General features: G+C 38.9%; 1 long non-coding RNA gene across 1 annotated transcript; it reads right to left on the bottom strand.

The window, feature by feature from the left end:
• Positions 1 to 1097: 1097 nt before the first annotated feature.
• On the bottom strand, positions 1098 to 12817 carry LOC118245187 (uncharacterized). Its single transcript, XR_007707750.1, has 3 exons — positions 12535 to 12817; positions 11743 to 12202; positions 1098 to 7064 (listed from the first exon to the last, which is right to left on the bottom strand). It is a non-coding gene; the product is annotated as an uncharacterized LOC118245187 (long non-coding RNA).
• Between the last annotated feature and the right edge of the window lie 256 nt (positions 12818 to 13073).

Genomic DNA, 13073 nt, shown 5'->3' with positions numbered 1-13073 from the left:
ACTTCTTTCTCTCTCTCTCTCTCGTCTAGTCTCTAATCTTAAGATATGAGAGGTATTTGCCTTTTCCAAAGAATTTGTAAGTTCGTAAGAGTGAAACCTTTAAATTATATCCTGCTAATACTTATGCCAGGAGTGTGAACTCCAAATGAGACAGCAATAGGGGAAGTCAAGTCAACTGAACTTTTGAAACTGGTGAGCAGATTTTTAAAAACATGTGAAGATTTGATAATGTGAGGGAAACTTGTATGAATTTGGAGCCCTGCTACAATTTATTTTAGCTCCTGAGTCAAATACAGCATGCCAGCATGCTAAATGAAACCTACATAAAGCCAGACTGTCAAATTAATGATGATTTATAACCTGTGATCTTACAAAATTAAAATTAAAGAAAATAAAGACTTTCAACAGTCCAGCTGTGAGTTCAGCTTTGGTCATTCAGGAAAGTAACTTTTGTCCTTATCATTCCAAAAGCATTTTCTTGTCTGAATGGGAAACATTCCTCTTAGATTAAGATTGTATAACTTTTTAGGGTCTTTTTCTTGAAAATTGAAATATTTTGTTATTCTTTGTAGATAGATAGTCATTCCACTCTTCTCCAGATATAGTGCATATGCATCCATAGTACATATATATTCCCAATGTAAATCCTCACAAAGTTGGGTCTTCTCTCATATATAAAAATACTAACTTCAGCCCAGATTTCCTCCACTGAAGATTGTGCTAATGACTGATTTTTGATTCGATAGCTAAATATTTAAAAAGTCAGATCTAAACGGAGTTTTCTTTTTCCTGCCCAATGTGAATAAATTACATTTTTTGGTAGGTCAAATTAAATGCTCAATTTACATTTTGCCATTCAACAAGAAGAGATAAGTGGAGATGAATGACTAGACTTGAGGAATGTAGACAAGCCCCATGAGGAGGCTTTGGGACTCTGAGACAAAAAAGGAGCATATTCTCCCATTTGCTCTTCCTTTGCTTTTTGCACAACTGTCCCAGAATGCAGCATCCTGTCAGTAGTCAAATGAAATGTTCTATGTGTAGGAAAATATTTTTTTCCAGAAAAGAAAGTAAACAAAACAGAACAAATTGGTTCAGTCTAATATTTATTTTTATTCCTGCCAATCGAATAGCAATTATTTACTCATTCCTACTCACTAGCTTTTTTACAATTTGAGTGGAAGTAAGAAGATCCACCAACCAGTAGTGGTCAGTAGTAATTACAGAGAGCTAACCCTTGATTTTGGGTTGATTTGAAGAAGCCAGTACAAATATCCCAAATAATACTAACTTATTTTTTTTATTGAAAATAATATTACATTGTGTTATATAATTATGTAGCATCATACCTATCATTGTTTTATATCATTTTTATAGAATGCTCAGCTATATTTTATAAGAATGTATTCTTTTCCCTAAACACTTTGATATTAAACAGTCACAGTGAAATTAAGCATGGTATGTAAAAATAATTCTAAGTAAAGGAAAGCTATTTCATGTGATGGTGAAAGATATCTTATTTTGCTCACGTAGTGTAATTCTGTTAATTAAGTAAAAAGGCAAACAATGTGTTTCACATAGAAACTCTGCTTGTAAATCTGTTTAGGGGCATGTCTGTGTAGGTTTATAATTTCTTGAAAGATGAAAGCACATCATAGAAGAATTTGGATAAGAGAGGTTAGAGAGTGTTTGAAAAGTGGAATTCTAAGGTGGTTATTTGTACTAATTCCACTGGAACCAAACTTCATTGGGAGTAGAAGTAGGCAGGTTGTGTGCAAAAAGTATCTTGAATATTTGTTTAAACAAAATCCAAAGTTTTACACAGAAGTCATGATGCCCCCTATTACTTTTTCACCACTATTCAGACAAAGCAAGAAATTTTGCTGAGACAGTGCTGAACAATGTCATGAATTGCAGACATAGATGTGTATCAAAATTCGTACCAGACGCATTCAGAAGCCCACTTCCACATGTTCATTTAAAACAGGGTTATCTGCTCAGGCAGCAAGCTGAAGCCATGTGACTCATACAACCTTCACAGCAGGAGGAATGAAAATGTAAAGCACTAGTTATTTCAAATACTGTGACCAAACTATGGGTCAACATTAGTTTGCTTAACCTATTTCATGACGTTGAAGGTATGTGTAATCTGTGAACAGACAAATAGTGCTGGCCTTGTTGAATCCATAGTCCGTTGTAAATATAATTCAAGAATTCATTCTGAATTCATCAGAATTCAGCGTTTGGTCTCCTCTGTGCAGGCTGATAAAATCATCCTGGAAACCACTGCTGCTTACTCACCAATAATAAACTTAAGTCCTTTGTGTAGTTCTGATGCTCCTCTTGCACACCTCTCTAATGGAGTGTTGCAGTTACTTTTTGAAGTACTGAAATGGAGTAGCCAACTTCTTCACATTCCATGACTAGCTAATATCTATACTTCTTCCATATTTTTCTGAGTGCTAATATCTATTCTTGAGTTTTATTTGCATCATCGTACTGTATAAAAGTTGTTCAAGTCACATTAACATACTAACAGGGACCCCATTTTAAAAGAAATAGTCTGTCATTAAGTTCTTGAGGATCAAAACACTGCAAGGAGTGTGGTTTGTGTTTTTTGCTATCTTAGTTTATAATGTTATTAATTCCTTTGTGGTGTCTGGCAGAGACTTAGAGGCTGATAGGATGTGGTCCTGTTGAAATGACTTTATGCCTTCAGTAGTGTGGTCCAGGCGTTTTACATCTCAGTATATGACATCCAGCTGTTTCTTTCCCTTACCCTGCCAGTCACATACCCCATTCATTTTCCCTTATAATGATGTGATGGAGTGCCATTTGTGTGAGCAAAAAGTTCTTTTTGTAGCCATGGCTGTGTAAAACCACCATGTTCATAGATATCAGTCCTACAAAAAAAATGCTTTAGAAACATGCAGGTACCACAGTGGGATTTCACTGCTCTAACTACTCTTCAGGATCTGTGCCTTTCTGCTTGAATTGCAATTTCTGCCATTTTCTCTCTGGAGGAAAGACAATGTGCAGAGGGACTTGGAGGACTAAAATGAAAATAGCTCTTGCAGTCCTGATGCACGTGGAGTCTGTGAGGATGCTCAGCTGATGTTGCTGTCACAGTTCGCGATGTACTCCCAGTAAGCATCATGGAATCAGCTCTGTTGAGGTAGTTGTCCAATTCTAAAGTAAATTTTAAGCACGTGAATTTAGTTTTTGAATATGATATTAAAAAGCAAAAAAGGTCCACTGCTTGTAGAGAAATAAACACCTCAGACCAAGTTCCCAGATAGTTATTTATCATTTGGCTTGCTGAGTTATACATCAGTGGTTTGCATGGGCATTTCTGCCTTTGAAACATTTGTTTTGGAAACTCTTGCCTCATTTTGAAGCACAGAAAAGCATATATTCCTGTTCCTCATTATCCCATATCCTTTGGCGCTGCTATTGATATTGCTTGAGTGCCCACAGTGTGGTTGATACCCCTCTGTCATGAGGGAAGCCAGTTCAGGCTTCTAATGCTCTATCATGTTTTCTCAGTGATCAAACTATTCTTTCTCTGTCATTCTTACAGGCTTTTTCATAGCCTCTCACAAACACCTGTCTTCTCTACATAAAACAAAGGTGAGGTCCTGGGCTGCTTGAGGCAGCTGGAAGTTTTGCTTAGATGTCAAAGAATCCATGAAAGAGGATTTTTCCCTCTATGAAGAAGTCCTGATAAAAGTGCAATTATTTTTGTTCTAGTTATGACTGTAGGGTAAGATTCTTTCTGGGTCTCCTGGGGGAATGTGACTGGTGAAATGGAAAAAAAGCAAATAATAATTATGATGAGATTTTCAAAAAATGTCTTGCCTGTTAACACTGAAGAAGTCAAAATAGGAATGTGGTCAGTCTAAGGAGAATATATGGTTGAATTATCAAAGCTTCTGAAGAAAGGAAACTGAGAGCTGACACCTGCACAGCATTTCACAGAGATTGTAGGTCTAACAAAGACATCTAACATTTTGCAAGTCTTGTGATGCAGTGCCTCATCTCTGGTGGCCTGTGGCCAGAGATGTGACGTGCCATGCCGTTATATCCCCACAGGCTTTTTGGTAAGCTTAGTTATTAGGGATGCCAAGTTGGCTGTCTGTGAAGCTGACCTTAATCAAAAAGACAATTTTTTTTTTGAGTTCTTTGTGAGTCATTACTGAACTCATTTTTAAAATCTCTAGGTTCACAAACTTTAGATCTGTTAATGCCTGCACGGAGTATTGCACCAAAATGGTCCTAGGACACACAATGGCTGTCAGAATTGGAATTTTCTTGAAATCTTGAAGTCTAGTTGTTGTTTTAAATTCAGGGGTTGTTTAGTTCTGTACTTTATTAGAAACCCAGGTGGGGTTTTTAGCCAAAATCCAAATTACCCCATAGGGTGATTATTTTGCAAAATAAAAGTCATTTAAAATAATAATTACAGTAAAATAAAGTAATAATTAAAACAATAAAACCCAAGTATTCTTACTCTCTTTGACTTATGACAACATAAAAAAGTAATTCTCTTCTATATAAGTATACTTAAATGTGGCTGATGTGTGCGGGGAGTGGTAATGGTACCTTTTCTGACTGAATAGTCCACTTCATTTGGACAAGGAATAAATGAAAATAGTTTTGGCCTAAGATAAAAATGGGTAGAACACAGACAGATCTGCTATCTGTTTTGTTAACAGGATGCTACTAATAAAAATCAACACTGAGAATTACTCAATATGGCAAATTCGCAAGTATTGGCTGGATAATCTTAGTTCCCATTAAAATGTGCCCTTGACATCATTAAACATCCATGGGGATTCATTGGTAAATAAAAGACTTACGTGTGATTAAACAAGATGACAGGAATGTCAGTCTACCTTTCGTCATATTTTTAGATTTTGCATAATGACATTTAGGTAAGCCAGCTTGATTTTTGTCTCCATAATTAATGCAGTTTGCAATGATTAAAGGCATTCCAAAACCTTTCATGACAGTATTCATGCTTCCCTTTTTTTTTAGCTGGCTGGCTCTATGAGAGATCAAGAAGAACTCCCAGATCCTGAGTCTCTGTGTTTTGGTGGAGGCTCACAGCACAGGCCGTAACTATCATGGCTTACGTTCACTGCTAGAGTTTACTTTGACGGCTATTTTGATAGTATGCAACACTGAGCCTATATGACTGTTTTTATTCCCCTTTCCAGCAAAGTTTGCCAGCTCTAGCAAAATACAAGTCTAACTGCACAGAGAGGCCAGCAAGTCTTCCTGGAGGCTGTAGGCGTGTCATGAACACATGTTCCTGCAAGGAGTGCTGCATTCATCCCTCATCAGGAACGTCTGCTGTTGCAGCAGGACAAGGGAGAGGGATCACAGGGAAAGGCTGTTACTTGAGAGGCCAACAGCAGGGAAGTTCTGGTGGGCAGAGCAGCACCTGACATTAACCAAGCAGAACTGGGTGAAGAAAAGCAACCAAGCAGTGCACTAAGACAAAAGGATGCAGAGACTCTTCACAAAGCTGTAATTCATAAAACAGTTCAGCACACGTTTTAGGCTGAGATTCAGGCCAGCTTATTGAATTGAAACCTTTTCCTCTCTCTTCATCCATGCCTTTGTAGGGTTGTGTTCAGCAACTACTGGTATAAACAAACAGTTAAGGTAATAAAATATCTTGGAGCAAGCTCAGCCTGTAAAGGAACTGCTGATCCCTAGTCTCTGAGAGTGTTGAGAGAACAGAAAATTGGTGGATGATGGGTTGGAGGGAGATACAGGATGCCTGTTGGGTATATTACTTCCTATTCAAGTTCTCAGCTGGATGCCATATCAGGAATGTACTTTTTCATTTGGCCAGGAGAGTCAGTCCTTTTTTCTCCTGCAAGTGGTTGTTGGCATGTGAACCTGAAATCAAAAGAGAGAAAATGGCAGAAGCCAAGTACTTCATGTAAGAATCAAAAAATAGTGTTAGAGACACGTACAGCATTATACAGTTACAATACTTTTGCAGTATTCTTATAGAGAAAAAGTACAATAGAGAAAAATAACCGGCCCACACAGTTACCAACTCTGTGTTTGATGTTGGTTTTTGGTGGAAGAAGGGCAGTTATTCATCAGCGACCTGATTCTGCTTCCATTGAAGTCATATGGAGTTTCGCCAGTGGCTTTAGTAGGTGAAAGAACAGGATCTGGGCGGCTATAGATGAAGAACAGCCAGCACTTGAAAAGTTTTCTCAGCATGTTATTGGATAAATGCCATTTTCTAAAGGGCAGTGGGTGGTCCAGAGAGGAGCAGTTTCAAAGAACAAAAGATAGCAAGTGGATTCAAATAATTTTAGGGAAAAGGTCTTGTAGATGAGGAATGACTAGGTGCTTGAGGGACATGGTACGTCTGATCTTTCAGTTGACTGGTGACAGGTAAAGGGCCCACTCTGTCAGAAGGAAACATGTTTCATCAAAAAAGAGGGCTGAACATCAGTTCTCTGTGTAGCCTCATCTTCTGCCTCAGAATTGACGAATTACCAAATCAGCTTCCTTGTTGTCATGCCCCAGGACCACACGCAGAAGCTATTGCAGACATTTGGAAAGTTGGCATCTTACCATCCTTCACCATCAGTGGAAAGTGAGATGCTGTAGCTGTCATCCTGAGGAAGGGACACGGTCAGGGAAGGTGGTATGTGAGAACAGTTCACACATAAACTAGGAATAAAGTGGAGTAATGAGCTTAACTATTCAACCGTTTTCATTGATTTCCACTGGGTGGCCTGCTGAGAACATCAGCAATGGTAGCATATTGATTTAGGTTATGATTTTTTCCACTTGCAAATGAGAATTGCCAAAAAGGTTATGTAGCTGAGGAATTTATCAAGGTCGCATTGTATTTTTCTTGTCTGTGATCTATAGAGACATCAGTAAGATGCCTGCTGGACACACTGACAAACAAACCTCCACGTAGTAGTCAAGACACTATAGATGAAGACGGAGAGACCTGAACAAGTCTGATCTTTGCAGCACTGCTGTCTTCGTCAAAAACAAATCCACGAAATTCACTTCAGATTCTGTAGGAGAAATCACAGATAGACAGTATGCGTGCAAATTGTGTATCTTAACTGCTGTTGCCTTCGTACTGTGATAAAAATGGTGACAGCAAGTATAGGCATCAGCATCTACCCAATACCATAACGATGGGCACGGCTACAGATGGGTAGGACAGCACATGCACAGAAACTGGCTCCTGGAGCACCACTGCTAGGCATGTGGAAAGGGGACCTGAAAGAGCTGAGTGTACCAGCGGCAACCTTTGAGGAAGCAGAAAGACATAGGAGCAGTCAGAAAAACAGACAGATTCAAAGTCAGCTCTGCCATTCTCTTATCTGAATGCTTGGACACACTATTCTACCCCTACATCTCCTTTTGTAGAAAAGGGGAAAATTGCAGTTGTTTCTGCAGCCTATTTCTATTTCTGGTTTGGGAATCCTGAGAAAAGGGTATACAAATTAATATGCTTTGGTTTGTGGTGGGTCTGAAACCTGTGCTTTGCTGTCAATCCCCTTAAAAATAAACAAACAAACAAACATACACACTGGGCTATTGGCTTCAAATATCTTCAGATATGCAGTGAATTAGAGTGCAGAGTCCAAGATTATAGTGCAAGTCCTTTATGGTTTTAACCAGGGCTCGGATGATAAGTCCAAGATCTGAAAGCTAAGCGCTCTGCTTTTCTGATGTTTTCCCTTATTTCCTTTCATATGTTTGATTGTTTTCACATCATGTATGCCCACTGGCAAGGATTCAAGAGAAGATGATCAAAGGCCAGAACAGGCACTGGTGCTGCATTATACTTTCCAGATTAAACTACTTGGAAATATGAGTATATATTACCACTTGCAGTTGGAGAGGTCAGGGCACAGGATAAAAATTTTATATTCTTTACAAAGATACTATATAAGGCCACAAAGCTATGTGCTAACAGCAGAAACTCCTAATTCACCTTTTATATCCCTTTTCAGCACTCTCAGAGAGGGATGCAGTGGAGATTTATGCACCAGATGAGCTAAATTAAGTGACAGTCTAGTATCTCTGAATTATCTCATACCTTTCATTGAACCAGCTGATCATCGAAGATCTCTCTGTATATAATCCCTTTATATTTATCTGCCAAGAAGATTAGCTAATGTATTTGTCAGTTTTATCACGGAAAATCAGTTTCTATGTGGCAAAGAACTTGCCTCCTCTTCTTCCCAGATGTTTAATTTTCATACAGAAAAGGTATGCGTGTCATCTACAAGCCAGGGATCAACCACTATTGTATGGATGAGCATAACAGCAAAACTGGAAGGAAGGGGATCTTCTGTTCTACCGCTATCTCCTCTGGGGAGTCTTCCAGTGAATACACATTTAAGCATGTCTATAAACCTACCCTCTCCGAAGAAATATCAACACCTATAGCATTTCAACCTCTTTTACAACCTGATAATTGTATGTGCTTTTTTGGAGACTTATGAAGATTTATTTCAAACTGTAGTCACTGTTTTATACTGCTTAATGGATTTTCCAGTTTGCCTTGGTTAAACCTAATATTAGCACTGTGTGAAATAGCAAATGGGCATTTACAGATTTTGTACTGTATATGCAGCTTGTTAAAGAGCACCAGCTTGCAGTACTTGATGCAGTGTTCAGAAAGTCCTATTTTACACCCAAGAATAGGGGAAATGCTTCTGCTGTGAACCTCTTAGCTGCCTAGGTTTACCCAGCCAGGCCACACAATTAAGGTGACACAGAGAACGAGAAGTGTTCTTTATTCTTTACAAACATGCCTCGTTTCTGAAGCCATTTGCTCCAAGAGCTTTTGTGATTTTGCCCACAACTTAACCACACTGCTGAAGTGCCACAATGGCTGCCTGCGGCGCAAGCCCACCCAACTTTGTGATCCGCAGGTGGGCAGGGAGAAGTGTTGAGAGATGTCACGCCCTGACACTGCTGGTGAGGTCCTGGGCCATGCACATGCTCTCTTCTCAGCAGGCAGGGATACACAGCACTCATCCTCAGACCAGGACCTTGTCCACTTCTGCCAGGAGACCAAATAGCACCCTAATGCTGGTTTGGTCAGAAGGCATGTGTGATTTCAGGTTTCTCTCAGTTTAGCTCTCTTGCTTTCTGTAAAAGGTTCAGCAGTATGAATTTGGAATGAAATAGAAACAAATCACACTCCAGAGCTTTCATTTGTTTCCACAAGCATATTTAAATGCTTTTGAATTCAGATGCTGCTCCAGATGTCCTGCAAATGGTAGAGAGGGTTATGCTAGTGCGGGAATCACTGGCAACTGCTGTCTTGTTAATGACTTCTTCTGTATATCTTAATCTGAGGAACTGTGCTATAAACAGCATGGGTTTCACACAGAGCAATTCATCTCTGTACACCAGCTGTGCAGAACGCACCGTTATGAACATGCGGTTTCACACGCACAACTCAAGGTGGATTTAAAAAATGTTCAGGATATTGCTTTAAAAAAATGCTATAGTCCAAAAATGTTAATTGAGACCATCCAGATTAATCAGATTGTCATCTAAGATGAATAAGAGAATAATTAAAACATTTTGAAATACATGTTTAATATTGTTTTTAACTCAAAGTGACAACATATTTTGAAAAATGTAATTCAATTCTTTTTAAGAACAAAATCTTGGAAACAAAGTTGATAATGCTTCAGGTCTTGTTTTCTTTGTTTTGTGTCACCTGTAAACCATAAAAGAAGTTTTGTGCATTTGTGTTTAGTATTTGCAAAAATGAACATTCTCCCAAATCTCTGAGAGCAGCGTGAGAAGCTAGAAATCTATTTATTATTTATATAATAATAATTATAATATTATTTATTTATTATATTCCTACCTTTTGGTAGGATCTAAGTGTCTGCAAAACTAAATGCAAATTACATTTAGTCTAATCTCTTTTGTGCTTTCTAAAAAAAGTGAAACTAAGAACATCAGCTTTAGGATAGAAAGGCGTGGTTTTAATTTAAAAATAAAATGTTAGAATTCTTATGTCTCAATAGGAATATAAACTGTTAATTTCACCTTGTGGGGAGAGCCTTCTTGCAAAACCCTGTTGTAAGAGTGGACATCTAGCTTTTGTGATCTTTGACCATTTATTCGTTTAGAGCAATTGCTTTCAACACTCTTTGATTTGTTGACCCTTTCATATCTAGATTGCTGTGTAGTTTACACTGCCTATAAGTTTCCTTTTCATCTTCTGCACATCTGGAGAAGCAGTTCAGTGGTCCTAAGTTCACAGTCCGAAAAGAAACAGAGATTAAGAGTATATTCGTTATGGCACTCAATTTAGTATGCCAAGTATGGACATAGCAAATTAGGTAGTCTTCCTGAAGAAACTTTTATGAGATAGTAATGAAAGAACTGCAACTAACACAATGATATGATGACCTAGACTGCAGCCCCATGCAACCTGTGTTTTTTTCTAAAACCCCCTTTTCTGTAAGGATTTTAGAGGCATGTATCCAACACATTTCCAGTGGAGATCCACGCAAACATAAGTGTCCAACTGCACGTACGTGTTCCTTGATTCGCATATAAAGCATATGGAGCTGGATTCATTGTTTTTGTTGCCTGGGTAAATTCTGCATGCATATCGTTCTGTGAGGTCCAAGAGAGGGAGTTACCGAGGGAAAACTACAGGCAATATGGTGTAAATGTGTCTTGTAGTCACAGTGCAAAAAAAATTACAGGTGCCAAACAGCAAGTTCCTTGAGACCATGTTTAGCTTTAAGCACATGAATAGTTTTTGGTACAAAGTGACTGATGTTAGGTTTTATGTGGGAGGAAAATAAAAGATGAACCCCAGATTAGTAGCTAAATTTTGATTTTTAGCCTAGAGTACTTCATAGAATGCCAACCTTGCTAACTGTACCCCACCTTCAGTATTTGGCTGAAAACACTGATGAGCGCCGTGAGTAAGACGTTTTATGCCAAGCTAGCCAGCTGCAGCTTAAGTAAAAAGGAACTTTAGAATGGGATAAGTGGAAACAGACACTAATACTGTTTCAGTATCCACTTCAGAGCTGTGTGGTTCTCCAGGAATTGTAAGACACTGTATATGACCTTATTGCAAATCAAGTACTCTGATTAAAGGAGTAATAACTTCAAGACATTTTTTTTTTCCATGAGGTTGAAAAAGAATGTCATAAAAAAGAAACTTCACACAGTAAATAAAGTGAGGGAAAAGCCTGTCACTTGAACAGAATTAAGAAGACTTTCTATTGGACTTTGCAAGGGCTTTGATTTTTTACTTTTGTAATAAATTAAGAGGAACTTTGATTTGGAATTTCCAAGGTGCACTGCCAGAGACTTATGACAAAACCAGACTTTTAGGAACCCAACTGAAGGTAGTATATAACATTAGATCTGTAGTACTTCCATGCTTTTACAGACAGACCAGCTTTTGTTGAATAAATGGGAGCGTTGACTCTTCCCCAATTGATGAGGGGAGCTACTTACAAATTACATTCTGGGAGATTCAGTGCTCAGCTGTGAGAGCCAGGCAGCTGCCTGGGTGCCAGCACAAATTAACCAACAAGTACAGTTTACGTATGAAGATGAATTTTCCCTCCTTTAAAAAAAAAATAAATTCCTGACCAAATAGCATATGGAAGCAGCAAAATCGAATCAATACTGAAGAATAGCATAAAATGAGGGCTAGCAAGTTCAAGAGTCCGTACTTACCTGTTTTTGTGAGGTTTATATTGGCAAATGCATTTCCTCTGGTTTAGATTCCAGGAGCTTTGTTCCTCCAGCCAGGAAGCAGACACATGCAGTAAGAAGGAATTATGATTTCCGTTGTCCTTAAGTTGAAAAGGCAAACTTCCCCTTCTTTTCCTTTTCTGACCTAAGGTGACAGCCCTTCAAGTAGAGTTCTGCAAAGGGCAGAGAGGAAGTTCAGTTGAGCTTCATTCACAGTCACAAGTTCATTCATCTGGATGTATCTCACGCTCTGGTGTCACTTAGCTGGTCATTGCTGTGGTTTTTCAGGGACCTCACTCTGCATGAGATGCAGCTGACTAGCATTTGGTGTCGGCCAAGTGCTGCTCATGTAATTCAGACGAGAATTATTGTTCTGCATCTCCACTACTTGACCTGGAGCCGTAGCTTCTGACTGGCTTCAGGTGAGGCTGACCTGCTTTACCTGTAGTGAGAGAAATCCCAGTGCCTTGGTAAAAGTGGCTCACCTGCATTTTCAGGAGTAAGATTTAGAGCTTTACTGTTTTCTTCAGAGGAGTGGGTCAGTGAAGTTTTGCCCTTCCAGTAGCCAGATGGTACTCTGAGACCACTTCATTTTGGTTGCTGCTGACTCCCTCTGCAAGGGTGAAGTTCCTTGATAGCTTCCTACATGCAACTACAGAGGGAGCAGTAAAGTTTTCAAGATGACCCGCTCTCCACACCTAATATGCAGGAGATGCTGCAGTCCTAAGAACATAGAGTATCTCCTCAAGAATTTAATTCCCCAGTATTAATTACCTGACTACGTCATGCTTCTTAGGCTATATGCTGGACACTGGAACAGGGACTGTCTTAGAAATAAAAAATCCACTTTCTGAAATATAACGCAGGGATTTTTCTAAAGTGTGTGACTGTTCCGAGTGTCTCTCAGGACACTTGGTATGCTCCCTTTATGTGAGTAAGTCCCATCTGTTTTTCCTCTTCATCTGCTGTACGATGGAAGGGTTCCTTGGGTTGCTCCCTTTGGGATGGTCCTTCAGCTGTTCAGGTTTAGGACTCCCATAGCACATGCTGTAGGCTCATACTTCTGTCTGCTCTAAATATTTTTATCTTCTTTTGTGCATAAACTAAAAGATAAGGAAATGTTTATTTCTGACAGATGCTGGAATTTGTTACAAAAGCATTCAATTTAATGCATTTCTAAGTGATTTGCCTATCAAGATTTTTAGGTGTCTGTGTATCTGCTGGGTCTCCAGGTTGCATGTTCAGCTGTTAAGATGGAAATAACATTTGAACTAGAGAGTCCTACGTGTAGGTTTTCAGTGACAACAAAAATA

This window comes from Cygnus atratus, chromosome 1, assembly GCF_013377495.2.
Source record: "Cygnus atratus isolate AKBS03 ecotype Queensland, Australia chromosome 1, CAtr_DNAZoo_HiC_assembly, whole genome shotgun sequence".
Taxonomy (NCBI): domain Eukaryota; kingdom Metazoa; phylum Chordata; class Aves; order Anseriformes; family Anatidae; genus Cygnus; species Cygnus atratus.
This window is presented reverse-complemented; position numbering and strand designations above follow the sequence as displayed.